This window comes from Phocoena phocoena, chromosome X (genome assembly GCF_963924675.1).
Source record: "Phocoena phocoena chromosome X, mPhoPho1.1, whole genome shotgun sequence".
Lineage (NCBI taxonomy): Eukaryota > Metazoa > Chordata > Mammalia > Artiodactyla > Phocoenidae > Phocoena > Phocoena phocoena.
This window is the reverse complement of record NC_089240.1, coordinates 71,869,479-71,889,610: the sequence shown is the minus strand read 5'-3', so window position 1 is coordinate 71,889,610 and position 20,132 is coordinate 71,869,479. Positions and strand designations below refer to the sequence as shown.

The 20,132-nt window shown below is 36.6% G+C and overlaps 1 pseudogene; it reads right to left on the bottom strand.

The window, feature by feature from the left end:
- Window positions 1-17,112, bottom strand: part of LOC136142170 (V-type proton ATPase subunit B, brain isoform pseudogene) — a 35,222-nt pseudogene extending 18,110 nt beyond the window's left edge.
- Window positions 17,113-20,132: the final 3,020 nt, after the last annotated feature.

The following is a 20,132-nucleotide window of genomic DNA, read 5'->3' as shown; positions in this document are numbered from 1 at the left end:
TCTGTATATCTTCTTTGGAGAAATGTCTATTTAGGTCTGCTGCCCATTTTTGGATTGGGTTGTTTGTTTTTTGATATTGAGCTGTATGAGCTGCCTGTATATTTTGGAGATTAATCCTTTGTCAGTTGCTGCACTTGCAGATACTTTCTCACATTCTGAGGGTTGTCTTTTGTCTTGTTTATGGTTTCCTTTGCTGTGCACAAGATTTTAAGTTTCATTAGGTCCCATTTGTTTATTTTTGTTTTTATTTCCATTTCTCTAGCAGGTGGGTCAAAAAGGATCTTGCTATGATGTATGTCATAGAGTGTTCTGCCTATGTTTTCCTCTATGAGTTTAATACTGTCTGACCTTACATTTAGGTCGTTAATCCAGTTTGAGTCTATTTCTGTGTATGGTGTTAGGGAGTGTTTTAATTTCATTCTTTTCCATGTAGCTGTCCAGTTTTCCCAGCACCACTTATTGAAGAGGCTGTCTTTCCTCCATTGTATATTCTTGCCTCCATTATCAAAGATAAGCTGACCATATTTGTATGGGTTTATCTCTGTATTTTCTATCCTGTTCCATTGATCTATATTTCTGTTCTTGTGCCAGTACCATACTGTCTTGATGACAGTAGCTTTGTAGTATAGTCTGAAGCCAGGGAGCATGATGCCTCCAGTGCTCTTGTTCTCTCTCAAGATTGCTTTGGCTATTCAGGGTCTTTTGTATTACCATAAAAATTGAAGATTGTTTTTGTTTTAGTTCTGTGAAAAATACCATTGGTAATTTGATAGGGATTGCATTGAATCTGTAGATTGCTTTAGGTAGTATAGTCATTTTCACAGTGCTGATTCATCCAATCCAAGAACATGGTATATCTCTCCATCTGTTTGTATCATATTTAATTTCTTTCATCAGTGTCTTATAGTTTTCAGCATACAGGTCTTTCATATCCTAAAGTAGGTTTATTCCTAGGTATTTTTTTGTTGTTGTTGTTGCAATGGTAAATGGGAGTATTTCCTTAATTTCTCTTTCAGATTTTTAATCATTAGTGTATAGGAATGCAAGAGATTTCTATGCATTAATTTTGTATCCTGCTACCTTATGAAATTCATTGATTAGCTCTAGTAGTTTTCTGTAAGCGTCTCTGATATACTCTATATACTGTATTATGTCATATGCAAACAGTAGCAGATTAGTTCTTCTTTTCCGATTTGGATTCCTTTCATTTCCTTTTCTTCTCTGATTGCTGTGGCTAAAACTTTCAAAACTATGTTGAAAAATAGTGGTGAGAGTGGGAAGCCTTGTATTGTTCCTGATCTTAGTGGAAATTATTTCAGTTTTTCACCGTTGAGAATGATGTTGGCTGTGGGTTGTCATATGTGGCCTTTATTATGTTGAGGTAAGTTCCCTCTATGCCTACTTTCTGGTGGGATTTTATCATAAATATGTGATGAATTTTGTTGAAAGCTTTTTCTGCATCTATTGAGATGATCATATGGTTTTTATCCTTCAATTTGTTAATATGGTGTATCACATTGATTGATTTGTGTATATTGAAGAATCCTTGCATTCCTGGGATAAACCCCACCTGATCATGGTGTATGATCCTTTAAATGTGCTGTTGGATTCTGTTTGCTAGTATTTTGTTGAGGATTCTGCATGTATGTTCATCAGTGATATTGGCCTGTAGTTTTCTTTCTTTGTGACATATTTGCCTTGTTTTGGTATCAAGGTGATGGTGGCCTCATAGAATGAGTTTGGGAGTGTTCCTCCCTCTGTTATATTTTGGAAGGGCTTGATAAGGATAGGTGTTAGCTCTTCTCTAAATGTTTGATAGAATTTGCCTGTGAAGCCATCTGGTCCTGGGCTTTTGTTTGTTGGAAGATTTTTAATCACAGTCTCAATTTCTGTGCTTGTGATTGGTGTGTTTATATTTTCTATTTCTTCCTGGTTCATTCTCAGAAGGTTGTGCATTTCTAAGAATTTGTTCATTTCTTCCAGGTTGTCCATTTTATTGGCATATATTTGCTTGTAGTAATCTCTCAGATCCTTTGTATTTCTGCAGTGTCAGTTGTTACTTCTCCTTTTTCTTTTCTAATTCTGTTGACTTGCGTCTTTTCCATTCTTTTCTTGATGAGTCTGGCTAATGGTTTTTCAGTTTTGTTTATCTTCTCCAAGAACCAGCTTTTAGTTTTATTGATCTTTGCTATTGTTTCCTTCATTTCTTTTTCATTTATTTCTGGTCTAATTTTTATGATTTCTTACCTTCTGCTAACATTTGGGTCTTTTGTTCTTCGTTCTCTAATTACTTTAGTTGTAAGGTTAGGTTGTTTATTTGAGTTGTTTCTTGTTTCTTGAGGTAGGACTGTATTGCTATTAAATTCCCTCTTAGAACTGCTTTTGCTGCATCCCATAGCTTTTATGTCATTGTGTTTTCATTGTCATTTGTTTCTAGGTATTTCTTGACTTCCTGTTTGATTTCTTCAGTGATCTCTTGGTTATTTAGTAGTGTATTGTTTAGACTCCATGTCTTTGTGTTTTTTACAGATTTTTTCCTGTAATTGATATCTAGTCTCATAGCATTTTGGTCGGAAAAGATACTTGATACGATTTCAATTTTCTTAAATTTACCAAGGCTTGATTTGTGACCCACGATATGATCTATCCTGGAGAATGTTCCATGAGCACTTGAGAAAAAAGTGTATTCTGTCGTTTTTGGATGGAATGTTCTATAAATCAATGAAGTCCATCTTGTTTAATGTATCATTTAAAGCTTGTGCTTCCTTATTTATTTTCATTTTGCATTATTTTTCTATTGGTAAAATTGGGGTGTTAAAGTACCCTACTATGACTGTGTTACTGTCGATTTCCCCTTTTATGGCTGTTAATATTTCCTTAAGTATTGAGGTCCTCCTTTGTTAGGTGCATAAATATTTAAAATTGTTATATCTTCTTCTTGTATTGATCCCTTGATCATTATGTAGTGTCCTTCATTGTCTCTTGTAATAATCTTTATTTTCAAGTCTATTTTATCTGATATGACAATTGCTACTCCAGCTTTCTTTTCTTTTCCATTTGCATGGAATAACGTTTTCCATCCACTCACTCTCAGTCTGTATGTGTCCCTAGGTCTGAAGTGTGTCCCTTGTAGACCGCAGGTATACAGGTCTTGTTTATGTATCCATTCAGCTATTGTATGTCTTTTGGTTGCAGCATTTAATCCATTTACATTTAAGGTAGTTATCGATATGTGTGTTCCTATTACCATTTTCTAAATTGTTTTGGGTTTGTTATTTTAGGTCTTTTCCGTCTCTTGTGTTTCCTGCCTGGAGATTTTCCTTTAGCATTTGTTGTGATGCTGGTTTTGTGGCACTGAATTCTCTTAGCTTTTGCTTGTCTGTAAAGTTTTTAATTTCCCTGTCGAATCTAAATGAGATCCTTGCTGTGTAGAGAAATCTTGGTTGTAGGTTTTTCTCTTTCATCACTTTAAATTTGTCCTGCCACTCCCTTCTGGCCTGCAGAGTTTCTGCTGAAGGATCAGCTGTTATCGTTATGGGGATTCTCTTGTGTGATATTTGTTGCTTTTCCCTGGCTGCTTTTAGTATTTTTTCTTTGTATTTAATTTTTGGTAGTTTGATTAATATGTGTCTTAGCGTGTTTTTTCTTGGATTTATCCTGTATGGGACTCTCTGTGCTTCCTGGACTTGATTGACTATTTCCTTTCCCATATTAGGGAACTTTTCAACTATATTCTCTTCGAATAGTTTCTCAGTCTCTTCTTTTTCTCTTCTTCTTTTGGGAACCCTATAATTTGCATGTTGGTGTGTTGAATGTTGTCCCAGAGGTCTCTGAGACTGTCCTCAATTCTTTTCATTATTTTTTCTTTATTTTGTGCTGTGGTAGCGCTTGCCACTATTTTATCTTCCAGGTCACTTACCCGTTCTTCTGCCTCAGTTATTATGCTATTGATTCCTTCTAGATAATTTTAATTTCCTTTATTGTGTTGTTCATCATTGTTTGTTTGCCCTTTCGTTCTTCTAGGTCCTTGTTAAAGGTTTCTTGTATTTTCTCCATTCTATTTCCAAGATTTTGGATCATCTTTACTATCATTCGTCTGAATTCTTTTTCAGGTAGACTCTATTTCCTCTTCATTTGTTTGGTCTGGTGGTTTTTACCTTGCTCCTTCATCTGCTTTGTGTTTCTCTGTCTTCTCATTTTGCTTATTTACTGTGTTTTAGGTCTCCTTTCTGCAGGCTGCAGGTTCGTGTTTCCCATTGTTTTTGGTGTCTGTCCCCAGTGGCTAACGTTGGTTCAGTGTGTTGTGTAGGCTTCCTTGTGGAGGGGACTGGTGCCTGTGTTCTGGCAGATGAGGCTGGATCTTGTCTTTCTGGTGGGCAGGACTGCATCCGGTGGTGTGTTTTGGGGTGTCTGTGAAATTATTATGATTTTAGACAGCCTCTCTACTAATGGGTGGGGTTGTGTTCCTTTCTTTCCAGTTGTTTGGCATAGTGTGTCATGCACTGTAGCTTGCTTGTCATTGAGTGGAGCTGGGTCCTAGAGTCGAGATGGAGATCTCTGAAAGAGCTTTTGCCATTTGATATTATGTGGGGCTGGGAGGCCTCTGTTGGACCAGTGTCCTGAACTCAGCTCTCCTACCTTAGAGGCTCAGACCTGAGACCCGGCTGGAGCACCAAGACTCTGTCAGCCACACGGCTCAGAAGAAAAGGGAGAGAAAGAAAGAAAGAAAGAAAGAAAGAAAGAAAGAAAGAAAGAAGAAGGAAGGAAGGAAAGAAGGAAGGAAGGAAGGAAAGAAAGAGAAAGAAAGAAAGAAAGGAAGAAAGAAAGAAAGAAAGAAAGAAAAGAAAGAAAGAAAGAAGGAAAGAAAGAAAGTTATTAATTTAAAAATAAAAATATTATTAAAAATAAAACAGTAATAGAAATAAAAAAGAATGAAAGAGAGCAACCAAACCAAAAATCAAATCCACCAATGATAAAAAGTGCTAAAAAATATAGTACAAAAAAAAGAAAAAAAACCGGAGACACAGAACCCTAGGAGAAATGGTAAAAGCAAAGTTATACAGAGAAGATCACACAAAGATGCATAGACATACACACTCATAAAAGGAGAAAAAGGAAAAATATATATATATATAAAAAGGAAGAGAGAAACCAAATCAGTAAACAAATCAACCAATGATAATAAGCTCTAAAGACTAAACTAAGATAAACTTAAAACCAGAAACACATTAGATGCAGAAAGCAAACCCCAAGTCAACAGTTGCTCCCAAATTCCACTGCCTCAATTTTGGTAAGATTCATTGTCTATTTGGGTATTCCAGAGATGCAGGGCACATCAAGTTGATTGTGGAGATTTAATCCCCTGCTCCTGAGGCTGCTGGGAGAAATTTCCCTTTCTGTTCTTTCTTCACACAGTTCCTGGGGTTCAGCTTTGTATTTGGCCCTGCCTCTGCGTGTAGGTCTCCTGAGCGCGTCTGTTCCCTGCCCAGACAAGACAGGGTTAAAGGAGCAGCTGATTAGGGAGCTCTGTCACTCAGGCCAAGGGGAGGGAAGGGTACAGTTGTGGGGCAAGCCTGCAGCAGAAAAGGCCAGCATGACGTTGCAACAGCCTGAGGCGTACCGTGTTTTCTCCTGGGGAAGTTGTCCCTGGATCACGGGACCCTGGGAATGCGGGGCTGCACAAGCTCCCTGGAGGGGAGGTATGGATAGTGACCTGTGCTTGCACACAGGTTTCTTGGGGCCTGCAGCAGCAGCCTTAGCATCTCATGCCCATCTCTAGTGTCTGTGCTGATAGCCGCAGCTCGTGCCCATCTCTGGAGCTCATTTAGGCAGTGCTTTGAATCTCCTCTCATCATGCACCCCAAAACAGTGGTCTCTTGCCTCTTAGGCTGGTCCAGACTTTTTCCCAGACTCCCTCCTGGCTAGCTGTGGCACACTAGCCCCCTTCAGGTTGTGCTCACACAGCCACCCCCAGTCCTCTGCTTGAGATCTGACCTCCAAAGCCCAAGCCTCAGCTCTCAGCCACCACCTGCCCCGGTGGGTGAGCAGACAAGCCTCTCAGGCTGGTGAGAGCTGGTCAGCACCAATCCTCTGTGCAGGAATCTCTCTGCTTTGCCCTCTACAACCCTGTTGCTGTGCTCTTCACCGTGGCCCCAAAGCTTCCCCACCCACCCACCCACCGTCTTCACCAGTGAAGGGGCTTCCTAGTGTGTGGAAGCTTTTCCTCCTTCACAGCTCCCTCCCAGAGGTGCAGGTCCTGTCCGTATTCTTTTGTCTCTGTTTTTTCTTTCTTTCTTTTGCCCTACACAGGTACGTGGGGAATTTCTTGCCTTTTGGAAGTCTGAGGTCTTCTGCCAGCGTTCAGTAGGTGTTCTGTAGGAGTTGTTCCACATGTGGATGTATTTTTGATGTATTTCTGGGGAGGAAGGTGATCTCCATGTCTTACTCCTCTGCCATCTTGAAACTCTGCCCCAAATATCTTTTTACATACTACATTTTTTACATTCAAGAAAGGTAAAAAATTATTTCCAAAGAGATATTAAATGGTAGAATATGCTTAAAACATACCAGAGACCATTCGTAGAGTCATAGTATTTTTTAGATGAATAAATTAGAAACTATTAGAATTCTGTGGTAGTCTGTTTTCTCTTTACAATTATAGAGTAAGGGTTAGAAATTTCCAGAAATTTAAAAGGTCTAGAACTTTTAAAAAATGAAGCCTTGTTTTATTTTGAGAGGTATGCATTTTAAATGTACCAAAAAACCCAGAAAAAGTGTACAGTCACTTTACCTATCTTATTGTTGATTTCCTCGTTATTAAAAATAGGTTAATAAGACTAGACAGGGGCAGTCATGAAGATTCAAATAGATATCCTATGTTACAGACATTCTGTGATTTAAAAATGCCTTGTGTATGGGACATGTTCAATAAATGTTAGTTCTTCTCTACTCCATTACCTTACTTATATCCCAGAGTACCTCAATCACAGTAAAGTCTTAATGATACTGAATGGACGGTTGATTGGGAAAAAAAATCATTTGAACTCCTTGATTACAACGATTCAACAGATTCAGACTGTATAAATTCTATATGTAAAAAGATCACAGAACTATTTCTCAGGCTCTGATCATATGATTCCAAGCTCAGATATTTTTACACCATAACCCAAAGAGGGAAATGAGAGAACAGACAAAAAAGCTAGTTTTAGAATTAACAATAAGATTAGTGAAGACATTACATGAATTATTTTCATTGGTTTTTACTGAGGGAAATTAAGAATAAAGCTTTCCTGAAAGTGTTTAGTAAATCAAAGGGGACTTCTCTGCTGGTCCAGTCGTTAAGAATCTGCCTTCCAATGCAGGGGACGGGAGTTTGATCCCTGGTCGGGGAACTAAGATCCCACATGCCACAGGGCAGCTAAGCCTATGTGCTGCAACTACTGAGCCCATGTGCTCTGGAGTCCACATGCCACAACTAGAGAGAAGCTGGCATGCTGCAACAAAGAGCCCACTCACCGCAACTTAAGACCCAATGCAGCCAAATAAATACATTAAAAAATGTAGATTAAAAAGAATCAAAGGTGTCAGAGAAAAGTTACTTTAAATGTGTAGGGTGGTCTATACCTGTTCTATCCAATATGGTAGTCACTAGTCAGATTTGGTTATTTAAATTTAAATTAATTAAAATAAAATAAACCCACTCCTTAGTCATACTAGCTGAATTTCAAGTCCACTATAGCCATATGTGGCTAGTGGCTGACACATTGGACAGCACAGATTTATAGAACAGTTTTTTCATTGCAGAAAGATTTATTCAGAATCACTTGTCAAGTCTTAGTCAAAATACTAGGTGTAGGAGAATCATAAGGGCTGGAGAGCATCTCTTGAACAGTTTGAAGAAAGTCAAATTTGAAATCGTGGAATAGATGACCACGAAGTGTTACATTTTGTTATAAATGGCCACTATGCTGACTCCAATCCATAAGAATCCTGAGAACAATAGACCAATAATTCTTATTCTTATATTGTGGGTGAGGTGGAAGATTAACAGCAATATCATCAGATGCTTAAGAAAACATAACTTATTATGTAAAAGCAATCATGATTTCTATAAAGGAAAATTATGACTGACAAAATCAACTTGGGTTTTTTGAGCATTTTGAGTAAGGGGGTTGAAATTGTTATAACTTACTTAAACTTTCAAAAAACTTTTACAAGTTTCCACACCAAAGGCCGTTAAAGTGCCTGTCATTGAATAGATGGTCTCTAAAATTTCTTCCATACTAACATCTGATGCTGACCTTCCTGAAAATGAACTGCCAAGCTGACAAGGATAATCTGCGTGGAGATCTCACAAGACTGAGTGAGTGGGTAGAACTCAGCAGATAAGCTTCAATGAGCTAAATATTACTTATTAGAAAATGAGCTTCAAACAATAACCTTGGCATTTAACATACTGAAAACACAGAGTTGAAGGATAGCAATAAACAAAAGCTCCTTTGATTCTTCAAATATGAAGGAAGCTGAAGCAAATTTAAAGGGTGATATGCCAGAAAGGATACAGAATCTTAGCAGTGACTATCATAGAATCTTATCTGTTATCTAGTCTATTCTTCCACCTGAAGATGTCACTCCTGTCTCATCCTACCCTTTTTTGGAATATTTTCAGTTTTGAGGAGTGCTCCCCTCACGGGACCAATCTGTTTAATTATTTGATTGCTCCAACTGTTAGAAAACAGATATATTACATCTGATTGAAGTTTGCCTACCATAATCTCCACCATTGGTTTTGGTTCTGAATTTCGGAGCTAGGCAAAAGAAAAATAATCTTTCTTCCACTTACATTCCCTACACATGCTTTAAGACACCTATCATGTACAATATGTACATACATTTTCCTGCTCCTAGTGGGGAAGAAGATATTAAAAAAAAAGTCACCCAAACCAGAATATAGTTGCAAAATAAGATATGTTACTAAGGAAGAAACATCTTCCTGCAAGAGGGTATAGCATGATTTCCCTGGTGGTGCAGTGGTTAAGAATCTGCCTGCCAATGCAGGGGACGTGGGTTCAAACCCTGGTCTGGGAAGATACCCCATGCTGCAGAGCAACTAAGCCTGTGTGCCACAACTACTGAGCCTGCGCTCTATAGCCCGCAAGCCACAACTACTGAGCCGAGGTGCCACAACTACTGAAGCCCGCGCGCCTAGATCCCGTGCTCCTCAACAAGAGAAGCCACTGCCATGAGAAGCCCGCACACCACAACGAAGAGTAGCCCCCGTTCAACGCAAGTAGAGAAAGCCCTCATGCAGCAACGAAGACCCAACACAGCAAAAAATAAATAAAATAAATAAATAAATTTATTTAAAAAAATAAAAAGAGGGTATAGCAAAGGAACCTGACCTAGACTTGTCCATTGTTTCATGGATCTTTATCATATCCCTGGATACCAGGCATAATGATGTTCATCTGTCTTCCTACACATTCCAGCAGGACTTTGGACCAAAGAGGTTTTCAACCAATGTTTATTTTTTAAAACGTTTATTTTGAAATGACTTTAGACTTACAGACAAGTTGCAAAAATTGCACAGTGAGTTCCTATATTACCTTGACTCTGCTTCCTCTAAAGTTTACATCTTATATAGCTATAGTACATTATCAAAATCAGGAAAATAATAATGGCACAATATTACTAACAGCTGTAACTAATTAACTAACTAAAGTTTTATTTTTTCCATTATTAAAAGCAAAATACTCTGAAAATTTTTGAATAAGTAATAATTTAAACAATGAATTTCTTTTTCTCACCCCTGACCTCCAACAATTCAGTCTCCACCCGCAATCCCCTAAGCAGTAATCATTTTTATAGTTGCTTGTGTATTAATCCAAAGTTTTTTTATATAAATATAAGCAACATGAATATATATTCTTACTTCCTCCTCTTTCTTATACAAAACGAAGCACACCATACACACTTTTTTGCACCATTTTTTGTTTTTCACTATACCTGTCTTGGAGATATTTTCATATCAGTACAGAGATAATCCATTTCGTCTTTTGTAAAGTCCAATAGCGTTCCATTGTATGGATGTACTATAGATTATTTAACTAGCCTCTCTTGATAGGCATTTGTGTGGTTTCCAATCCTTTCCTATTGTAATCCATGCAGCAATAAAAATATTATAAACATATCAGTCTGCACTTATGGGAATATATCTGCAGGATATTCACTCCCCCAAGTGATATTGCTAGGTCAAATGATATATGCATTTGTAATTGCCAAACTGCCTTTACACCAGCCATTTTCCTCAGAGCCTTTCTAATAGAATATATTATCAAACTTTTGGATCTTTACTAAAATGATAGGCAAAAAATGGTATTTCAGTATAATTACAGTCATGTTTCATAATAATGAAGGAAGGTTAACATATTTTTATATGTTTAAGAGCTATTCGAATTTCCTTTTCAATGAACTGTCAGTTCATCAAATTTGTCCATTCTTTTATTGAATTGTTGATCATTTACTTCACGATTATGAAGAATTTTTATATATTAAGGAAAATTAACCTATAGTTTCCCACCTAAAGAAAAGTATTGTTAATATTTTGGCATACGTATTTCCATCATATATGTATACTTTAGAAAAAGGATAGTTGTGATCCTTCAGCATTACAGTTTTCTATTTTCCTATTTTCCACTTGATTGATGCTTGCTTTACAATGCTGTTAGTGTGACACAAATCAGTTAAGATTTTATCAGAATCGCCATAATTTGATACTGATGGTAAGTCCTCTCAATGATTTGGCCCTGAGTGCTTAACTACAGGTTTTCTGCTTTTGAATTTTTACAAAGGAGGCTCTTCCTCAGCAAACCAGAACGGCCTAGGAAGATACACTTAATGGTTGATCACTGCCATCTGTTGGTAAATATGGAGAATTTCATCCAGTGACTTTCCCCTGTGGCGTGGATATTTTATTGTTTTTGAAAACATATCTTAAAAATTCCAGAAAATTTGGGTGCGTGATAATCTTAAATAAAATGACAAAAATAGGAACAAAGATTAAGGAAGCTTAGGAGTTTAGTCAGAACATATTTTTCTTCGAAACACTGATTCAAAAAGGTGCATACACCTCAATGTTCATAGCAACATTATTTACAATAACCAAAACAAGGAAACAACTGAAGTGTCCATCAGCAGATGAAGAAGATGTGGTATAGATATACAATGGAATACTACTCAGACATAAAAAAGAATGAAGTTTTGCCATTTGCAGCAGCATGGATGCACTTGGAGGTTATTATGCTTAGTGAAATAAGTCAGGGAAAGATAAATACTGTATGATATCACTTATATGTGGAATCTAAAAAGTACAACAAACTAGTGAATATAACATAAAAGAAGCAGACTCACAGATATAGAGAATACAACTAGTGATTACCAGTCAGGGGAGAGGGAGAGGGAAGGGCACTATAGGGGCAGGGGAGTGGGAGGTACAAACTATTGGGTGTCAGATAGGCTCAAGGATATATTGTACAACACGAGGAATATAGCCAATATTTTGCAACAACTGTAAATGGAAAGTAACCTTTAAAAATTGTATAAAAATAAAAAGTAAAAAGAAATAAAATAAAGGTTAAAAAAGCTGCAAAATAATATTCCCCTTCCAATTACTAAGATTCCTTTAGTGTTTCTAACCAATTAATATTATTTTCCTAAGCAGAATATTGGACTGTTGAAAAACACTAATCTCAGTAAAAGATATTATTTCTACCTTGCTGATTTCCAGTTCACTTTACATAACTGGTTGTCATGGACAAATTAATTTCATGAATTGGATAAGTGACACGACATAAGGTTTTAACTATGCAAATATTCATAAAGCTGTGACTAATTGTTTACTGATAAGGTAGAATAATGTACATATCCAAAGATAATGCAGACTGAAAATGTAGCAACGGTCTGGAGATTATCACAATTTGCACAGTGCCATCTGTAGTGGAGTTCTTGATAATGTTTAACTGTTTGAAGATGATATTAACAACTTCTAGTGAGAAATTACTTAAATAATATAATATTCTCAGGTATCAGTAAAGAATACTTTAATTATTGGATATTATATTCATTTATTATCTAGGAAGAATAATCTCCTGGATTTGGTAAATTGATCATTTAAAGCTTAGCTCATTATCTCCTCCTGCTTTCAATTCATTCTATTTGAAAACACAGTAAATCCAGCAATTTGGTAAGTTTGTGATTATAATGCCAAATTTAGAAGATCTTATTTTTAGTCAAAGTATTCTTCCTTTTCAGTGAGCACATCTCAATATTTGTTGCCTCCACTATATGGTTTATTATATGCTCTTTAAGTCATACCAGTATTTATTTCTTTGCTCTTCAGACTATGCCAGTTACCTGGGTCTCTATTAAATGTAAGGGTATTTTTTCCCCCCTCTGGACATAGTTGTCATATATTTTCACCAGGTGAAAGTAGCTAAAGCATGTTATATCCTGTGGCTGAATGTGGCTGAATCATTACCTGGCATGATAAACTTAAAGGCAGATAAACTTAAAAAAACATATTTATGATCAGAACAATAACTGAAAAAAAAACAACAGTAGCAATGGTGAATTCTCACAGGACTAAACTATGCAGCACACCTTCCTGCCAGAGATTCACAGAATATATTGGGACTTCTAATTATATGCTCATGCTAGTATTGTAACAGCTTTGAAAGCCACAAGCTATTCTGTGCTAAAAGTAAAAGTGGATGGAGGTGAAGAAGAGGTAGCAAATATGTAGTCTTACCTCCACCCACTCAAATCTAATTGTTAAGTCAATTAGAAAAGATTAACGTTGAAAATTCAAGAATGAACTCAGGCTCTGCTTATTAATTCCTGGTTCTCTGCGTGTGAGTTAGCTGAATAAAGAAAATAGTGATTAATTTGCATGAAAAAGCATTATTCACGTCTGTGGAAACCTGATCTGGGCCTTAGCTTCTGAAAAGTCATCACACGCCAAAGTCAATATTTTAAATGTACACTCAGAGCACAGTGCATCTGGACACCCTTCTAAAAAGTTTAACTCAGTTGAAAAGTTTCCTAGTCCTCTATTAAATTGTTAACCTGCAGTCCACTTCTACTTCCTAATGCCCTATACTCTGGGAAACCCTCAAGAAGAGAAGAATATGGTAGATTGAGACCAGGCATGGTGGTTCACTTGTGCCGTCCTCAGTAAAGGGAAATTTAGGAAATGTTCACAGCAATGAAGAGAAAGTGTCTACAGTGGAGGTATTCAGATAGATGTAACAGGAACGGAGCAGACATTTAGCCATAGGAAGACTGAGACCAGGAAAAGGGAGAGTAACATTTATTGAATATAGCCTAAACGATGTGCATTATATTGGCCCTCCTCCTGAATTTTATCCACTATTAGAGCTTGTATAGCATTAAGTAAAAAAGGGATGATGAAAGGAGAGAAGGAGATTTGAAAAATAGGTGGGTAGCCAAAGTAACTACAGAGGCTAAGAATAAGTGAATACTTAGAAGAGGAAAAACACCACCTCCCTGCTTGCTTTTCTAACTCATAGGATTCATCTACAAAATAATTGGTCACTTCAGGAGAACAACTGACAACTAAAACAATCTGACAGCCCTAGAGTTAGCCTTTCATAACATCAACATTATTCACCATAGTATATTCATCCAGAGTACCTTAAACTTCGTTTTTGAAAAATGTTTTAGATAGATAGATAGACACAGATATATTCAGAAACACATAAATCCTATCCTCATTCTCTAAGTTCCAATATTTAACTGTTCTGACTTCTAATAGAAAATATATGACCACTATCATTCACTCATCCACCATTTATCAACTTTTTATCTTAACCTTTTCATGAATTTTAATTTTAACTGGCCTTGATACTATTGAGAAGGTACCATATCAGGAATATATGTAGAATTATACTGAGGCTTGTGTTCTTTAGCCTCAAAGTAGGTCTTTCTTAAAATATAGAGATCATAATTGGGCATATTCTAGGACTAAAATACCATAACAAAAAGATGATGCTGCAGTGTCTTACTAGCGATTTGTTTGATTTAAAACAATAAAAGCATTGCTGCTGCTTCTGACACTTGTGGTTGGGTATGACATCCAGACCTCTTACTTCAGAGCTATTCCTAAGGTACAATGAATTGAAGAGATCCACACAAGTCTTCTGTTTCAGAGGATCTGTGCTACTGAGAACATATTGTTAGATAAGAAGAGATTTTCAGCTAATTCAAAAAAAAAAAAAACCACATAGCTCTAATCCGTGTCCTGTTACCCATATCTTTCTAGCCCTCTTTTAGTGGCTTCCTTTTCCCCTTTGATATGTGTTTTAACTTTCCCCAAGGCTGCCTTTGATATATGTTTTAACTTGATTTTACCTGGAAACAAATGCTGGAGAAAAGAAGGAGAGAGAACTCCCAGTGTAATTTGCCCCAGGCCTGGCCTGTACTCTACTGATAAATAACTTGTCATCAACAATCCCATATTTGTACAATTTGATCTTCTGATCACACTTCATTTTGTTGTCTCTGACTACTTCTTTAATCTCCCAAAGTTCTTTTTGTTTCTCTAAGGCATTTATCTCTTTGGTGTCTTCTGTAAACTTAGTTTACCTTACAAATGAATTTCAGTGTTTACCTGGCCTTGATCAGGTTGAGAAGGTCTCATAGCAGTATCAAAAGCATGTGCAGAATTATACTGAGGTTGGAGTCCTGATAAACTCCTCTGTTCTCTGGCACAGTAAATTAAAAAATATATATATATATATAGTTAGGATAGAGAAGTAGCTTAATTGGTTATAAATCACTTTTTAAAATAAACTCATTTTTGACAACACAGAATGAATGTTCCCATCTTAAGACTCCATTATTATATGTACCCGAGAGAATGCAATAATATTGGCTACCATTTGTTGAGTATTTTCCATGCTCAAAGTGTTTTACTTTACATTATCTGATTTTTCCCAACATTTTATTAGGAAAATTTTCAAACACACACCAAAATTGAATTTTATAGTGAATGCCCATGTATCTACCACCTCGATTTAATCATTAACATTTTACTATACTTGCTTTTGCATATATCTATCCATCTATCCATCCTTCTATCCACCCATTAATCCATTATATTTTTAATGCAATTGAAAGTAAATTTCACACATCAGTTTATTTCACAAAAATTACATTATCTTACTTGAGTAAGGCTTGCAAGATAAGTATTGTTAACTCCATTTTACATATGAGAAACCTGAGGCTGAGAAATTTTAAGGAAATTCCCCAAGGCCACACAGTCAGTGATTTATAGGGCAGGGATTTGAATCCCAGTCTGTCTTGCTCTATGTCCATACATTTTCCACTACACTAAGGAATCTTCCAGAGTATATATAGAAACACTCTGTCAATTCACAATTGAGGGAATGGCAGAAGGGAAAAAAAGGAGCTCAAACTAAATTATATTTTAACTGAAGAAAAATAAGGCAGATTAATTCTTTACCCAAAAAACCTGTAAATAAGTCTAAATGCTTATAAACACTACTACTATTCTAATCTATAATCAAGCTTTTTGTTTTGCTTTTGCTTCTCAATGCAGTTTTCCATTAATTATTTCATTTGATTCTCACAACTATAGAGAAGAAGGATATGTATACCTAACTCTTCATTTATAAAGGAGGAAACAGGGGCTAAGTGATCCTCTCAAACTCATAGACAATTAGTAGAAGAGAGAGGATTGGAATACAAATCTAGTCTTCTAGAAAGCTTTGGAGTAGGAAAATTATGGAGAATACTTAAAAGGTGACTTGTTTATGGGTATGATTTCTAATTAAAATGATTCTTTAAAATCTCAGGAGGTTTCCAACCTAATTCTATTCTTAGAAGTGTAAGGCTGACAGTACAAGCCACTTCCAATTTTAAAGTAATATTTCAAACTATCTTCATACTGCATAGAGGGTAACATTATCTTGTCACTGGAGAATGATACTTTAAAGTAGATGCTAATTTGAATTAACTGATATAAAATTGGTGAGATTTTACCCTACTGGTATTTACCTTTCATATTTCTATCATTTAGAGGCAGTGCAAAATATAAAGGATACTATTTGCTTTTAAGCAAAAAAACAAAAGGAATGCAACAGGGCTTTACAGCTTTCAGAGCACTGTTTTATCTCATTAGAGTCCATTAGTGTAGCATGGGGATTAGAGTTTAAGCCTGGGAGTCAGATTGCCTGGGTATAGACTTAGCCCTGTAACCTCAGCCAAGTTATTTGATCTCTCTGTGCCTTAGTAATCTCATCTGTACTTTATAGGGTTCTTGTGAGGATTACATGGGCCGTTAGGTATGAAACATTTATAAGTCAGCCTGATACATATAATAAGCTATCTGTAAATGATTGTTGTTTTCAGTGTCAATCTCACCATCTCTGTGAGATGTGTAGGTCAGATTATAGCAATCTCTACAGCTGAGAAAATTGAAGCCCAGTGAAGTGACGAGATTTGCCCAAGACAGAGTCAGAATACAGTCAAGCCTATTGGATGCTGGGGGTTGGGGTAAATAGGAGATACTGGTACAGCTGTCCCCCTTCCCCCACCTCAACTCTTAGGACAGTATGTGTGGTGCATACAAATAGCACGTTGGTGGAAGGAAGGCAATGAAGTAGGACAATTGTTTAGTGAATTACACTTGGCTCACTTGGTTTTTATCTGAGGAAGGGGCTTTACAGTTTTTGTTGTATCCAAATCCTGAACAAAATTTATTTAGTTATCCTGACTTTTGTTTTAATTTAATTAAATGTTGATGAATATGGAAGGGAATATATCAGCTGTATGCATGATAAATGATATCCATTATTTCTTGAATCATTTACTGATCTCACAAGTGATTTCCCATCATTCTCAGATGTATTTAGAAATTTCTTACCGGTGATCATTTGTATTCCTTGACTTCTTTTTACAGTAGTGGATAGTCTGGATTGTTACACCAACTAGTAAAGCCAGTCCTATTCCAGGCAATGCTGCTACTAAAATCAGGTCCAGGGTATTCCAGAGCTGGTCACATTTGGTCCCCATGTACCAATAATTTCCCCACCGGCCTCTGAAATTTGGACATCTTGATAGAGATAATAATAATAGAAAAAGCTCACAAATTAGAGAAATAAAAACAAATTGTTTCCCCTGAAAGAATACAATCTTTCATTGTTACTAAACCATAAGTTTTCCCTTTAAGGCCCTCAAGAGATTTCTATTGTCCTATTTTTCCACTTGAGCAAATATGCTAAAATGTACAGGTTTGAACACATGGAATTAGCATGCAGAAGGTGGTCAGGGTTTCCCAACCATTGGCTAATGAAGATGTGGTACTTAGAAGTGAAAAAAAAGTCTCACCCAGAATGGCTGTCTCAACACTGCTTTTACAACTATCCACATTTTGCCCATTGCTCATGCCTCTATTCACTCTGGCTACTTCAGTTCTATGACTGCTATGAAAACAGTTTGAAGTGGCCTAATCTATTAGTTCTGTAACTGCAGCTGGGTGTTCCCTTGACCAACTCCTACAGTGATGAATGCAGGTTAACAGCCTGACTATGCCACTCGACAGCAAATACAAGAAGAAACATGAGAAGGTGAGAATAGACTGTCTGCCAGCAAAATCTGCCTGTTTCCATCTTTCCCATGACTCCAGATCTTCCTCCTCTATTTTAAAGAAATAACTGACTCATACATAAACTTCTTGTGTTTTTATAAAGCCTGATACTTTGCCAGATAACCTGAGTGTGGTTCTCTGGTGCCTAGATTGAACTGGCATAGCACACACCCACATAGAAATGTCTATGGGTTTGTGGAAAGGAAAAATGTGACTTCTCACCATCCTCAATTAGAGTGACTAATGGTGAGGTTAGTTCATGTAGTGTCTTTAGAGATTACTTCATTATCTCCTGTAGAATTGATAAAGGATTACCCAGTTTAACAGTGAATGTCAGATCCTAAGTAAACTAAACCTGGTTTGTATTGTTCCAATACATTGGGTACTGTCATGGATGACATGAAGGGATTGATTAGATGATTACTATAATCTTTTATAGCTCTGATACTCTAGGCTTCTATAATAAAGTGCAGCTACCAGCTTCAAATAGGTAGTAATCTACTCAATGGGACATGGCTTCTAATATGTAATATAATGTAATTCATTTAAGCAAGTTAAAATATGTTTGAAAAATATGTCTTATAAACTCTCACAGATTTCTTCCTAGAAAAAAAGACTTTTTCAAGAGTGTATTTCTTGTTTAATTTAGGACTGAGTCACAAAAGGAATTATATATAAAACAGTAACAGTTCATTCATTTATTCAACAACATTTATTGGGTTCGTACCATGTACCAAGTACTGTGCCAGGCATTTGAGATAGACCAGTAAATAAAACAAAGATCCATGTTCTCAAGCATCTTAAAATGTAGGAAAGGAAGACAGACAACAAAAATAAGCATCATTAGTAAATTATATAGAATGTTTAAAGGTGATAAGTGCTAAGGAATAAAGAAAAAGTAGAGCAGGGTAAGGGGGATTAGCAATTTGGGGGGGGCAGGATAGTGGGACAGGTTGCAGTGATATAATAGGTTACTAAAGGGCAGGCCTTATTGAGAAGATAATATTTGAAGAAAGACTGAAGGAGGTGAGGGCGTTAGACACAGGTTTATTTGGGGTGAAGAGCATTCCAAGAAGCAGGAACAGCAAGTACAAAGGTTCTAAAGCAGAATGGAATGTGCCTACATGTCTGAGGATCACAGGAAAATCAGTGTGGCTGAAGCAGAGTAAGGGAGTAGGGTAGAAGATAAGGCCAAAGAAAGAAGGAGACCAGATCACAAAAGTCCTTATAGGTCATTGTAAGGACTTTAACTTTTATACTGAGTGAAATGAGGAATAGTTACAGGATTTTGAGGAGTGACATGATCTAGGTTGTTTTACAAGGATCGCTCTGTTTTCTACAGTATTGAAAAAAAGACTATAGTGGACAAAGGTAGAAGCAGGGAGAAAGGTCACAAAGCTGTTCAGTAATCCAGGTAAGAGATGACCAGAGTAGTTTAGACCAGAATGATAACAGTGGGGGTGAGGATAAAAGATGGTTGATTTCTGCTTATCTTTTTAAAGATAGAACCAGCAGGATTTCCTGATAGACAAGAAGGAGAGTGTGCAAGAAAAAGAGGACTGAAGGATGACTTTAAGTTTTTTGGCCTAAGCAAATGAAAGGATGGCGTTGCCATCAACTGAGATGGGAAAGACTGTGTAGAAAGAACATTTTGGGTTGGGAGTGATGGGAGTTGGGGAGTTCAGTTTTGTACTTGCTGATTTTGAAAGGAGTATTAGATATCCAAGTAGAAATGTTGAGTAGGCAGTTATACCTCTAAGTCTGGAGGTATGAATTTTCCCAGTTGGATGGTATTTAAAGACATGAGACTGGATGAGATCACCAAGGGAGGAGGTACAGATAAAGAAGATGAAGGACTAAGTCCTCGGACACTCCAACATTAAGTAGGTGGGGACAAGAGAAGAGATTAGCAAAAGTAATTCAGAAGTGGGCAGTGAAGCAGAAGAAAAAAAATAAAAACAGGAGAGAGGGATATCCTGGAAGCTAAGTGAAAATTCAAGGAAGAGAGATTTATCAACTGTGTTAATTGCTGCTGTTGGGTAAAGTAAGATGAAGACTGAGAATTGACCATTGAGCTTAACATCATAGTGGCTAGGGAGAAGAAATGAACTGACTTTGCGGGAGCACATTTCTGAACCAGTTACTTTATGAGGAATTTTAAGTATTTTATCTTACTTAATTCTCATAGCAATCCTGGGAGGTATGTAATTTTTTTCTATCATAAATGGAAAATAAAGCCGTTATATAAAAATACACTTAAAATATAGTTTAGATTTTTTTTTCCTCAGAAACCAGTAAGTATGTGAGAAATGTGAATATTGGTTGAGAGATACATTAACTGTTCCAAGTAAAAATAGTCAAACTCATAGAAGCAGAGAATAGAATAGTGGTTTTCAGGGGCTGGGGGCGGAAATAGGGAATTATTTCTCAATGGGTATGAAGTTTC